The sequence below is a fragment of the Maylandia zebra genome, linkage group LG6 (genome assembly GCF_041146795.1).
Source record: "Maylandia zebra isolate NMK-2024a linkage group LG6, Mzebra_GT3a, whole genome shotgun sequence".
Classification (NCBI taxonomy): Eukaryota; Metazoa; Chordata; class Actinopteri; order Cichliformes; family Cichlidae; genus Maylandia; species Maylandia zebra.
In genome coordinates this window covers 16,218,385-16,220,636 of record NC_135172.1, presented here as the reverse complement: position 1 = coordinate 16,220,636, position 2,252 = coordinate 16,218,385, and positions in this window count along the sequence as shown.

Below are 2,252 nucleotides of genomic sequence, written 5' to 3'. Positions count from 1 at the left end.
CAGACTGCTGAGAGTTACTGATAATTCCCGACAGGGGGCGCTAGCAGACGGAAGGAAATACATATAGAAGGAAAACAGAAACATTTAGCGCTGCTGGTGATGCTTTCTCCTGCTGTGTGTGTGTGTGCGTCATCACTGGGAAATGTGGTCCTGCTCGGTTTGAGCACTTTTACAGCTCTGTTTGTGGATGGTTTATTGTCAGCGTCACACAGACTTTACATGTGGTCACAAAGGTTTACAGGCCAAGGTCAAAGATACCTGTGGCCCATTAGCACTGAGTAAAGTGGGGCACCCAAGGGGCTATTGGCTCGGCACTTTATACCCCTGTTGCACACCCTGTTTAATTTTTAAGTGTGCATGAAGCAGGAGGTACAAAAGTCCAATTTACCTTTGTGGCATAGCTGATGATGTTTGTGAGCATGGGTCTGCAGGCATTAGTTTAGCAAAAAATATGAGACAGAGGCAGTTTGAGTACTAGATCAGGGGTGTCAAACATAAGGCATGGGGGCCAGAATCAGCCCACCAAAGGCTCCAATCTGGCATGCTGGGGGACTGTGTTTTCATAAATTTTGCAGCTTTTCTCCTGAAGTCCTCAGCAGTGGAAATTCATACGACACTGAAGTAAATAAGTAACAGGTAAAGAGTTAAATGACAGAAAGTTAATGTTTTTTCACTGCCAGACAGTCTGGGCAATCGGATACCAGAACCCTCTCTGTCTTTTTACATGTTTGTTTTTCAGAATTTAAGCTGAAGAGTCGTGCTGACAGATGTCTTTCATTTACTGCTGAAGCATTTCTGTATCATGTAGAAAAACTGCACTTCTTTTTCTTTAATTAAATATAGGATTAAATGTGTAGTTAAATTTCTTTACGCTGACAAACAGGTGAGTTTCACTGGTCCAGCCCACTTAAGATCAAAGTGGGTTGTAAGTGGCTCACGATGTAAAATAACATTGCAACACTGCAAGCTACCTTCACAAAAAGGACACCGAATGCTGCACTAAGTATTGAGTACTCATGTTAACATGTAATGAGGTATTAATGATTACTGAATACTCTTGAGTTGGAGTGTTGCCAAGGAATACTGTGGCTTGTGTGATCGCACACACCAAGATGATCTGTAGTTTTATACAGCTACACATTTTCTCTTTTCAAATGTTCGCTCCCAAATCCTGAAAGAAAGTCACACTGGCTAATCAAAATGTTTAAAATGATTGAAAACAATTAAGTTTAGTGCATTAGTTTGAAGTAGTCTCATGATATTTCTGAGCTGATGCAGCTTAGATCCATCTTGAGATATTCAAACCATTTTCTTTAGTTGAATTAGTCCAATCAGATTTCCGATTCGTGGTCTGTAATTTGTCAGTTATAGCTCAGACCAGAAATCGGTCTTTACTGACACTGATTTTTATCCATATTGCTGCAGTGCATCATAAAGCTCATCCTTTTAGCTTTCCATTTCCAATAATTTATTTTATTTAACTTTCACGTCTTTATGAAGCTCGCAGTTTTTACAATTTTGATCTAAATATTTTCCCAAAAGCCTCAAAATCTGACCACGTGTTTAGTGATCAGTGGAATTTCAAACAAACACAGCAAGCAGACAAACTTGCATTTTTCTACACTGTGTGTAATTGAGTTGGACACATTCCAGGTGCTGGATATTACCAATTTAACTTCTTACTATATGTGTAAACCAGGCCATCCCTCTATTTTCTTTACTTCTTATTCTGTTTAGGGTTACAGGATGAGAGGTGTGTGGCATACCCCAGCTGTCATGGAGTGAGAGTGGGATACACCCAGGACAGGTTGCCAGTCCACCAAAGGACTCATTCATGCTCACATTTGCATGTACAGCTAATTGAGAATCACTAATTAACTTAACATGCATGACAAGGTGCTGGCCAGACAGTGGATTCAAACTCAAGACCTGCAGGACCAGACCCTGATGCCCCTAAACAGATTAACAGATTTTGCCTCATTTAAACACATTAAACCACAAGATTTGAGTAGCAGCCAAGAGTTAGGGTCCCCTATTCCCTTTTGCTCTCAGAGACATGGGGAGAACATGCAGACTGCACAGAACATCTCCTGTGGATTACCAGACTTTTATTTTGGTAGAAATCTGCAGTGTGGTGCAAAAAAGGTTCTGGGTTCAGATCCATACTGGGACTTTTCTGTGTGGACCTGTGTGGGTACTCTGGCTTCCTTCCATAGTGCAAAGAGTGCTTGTTAGACTTATTGGTGATTCTG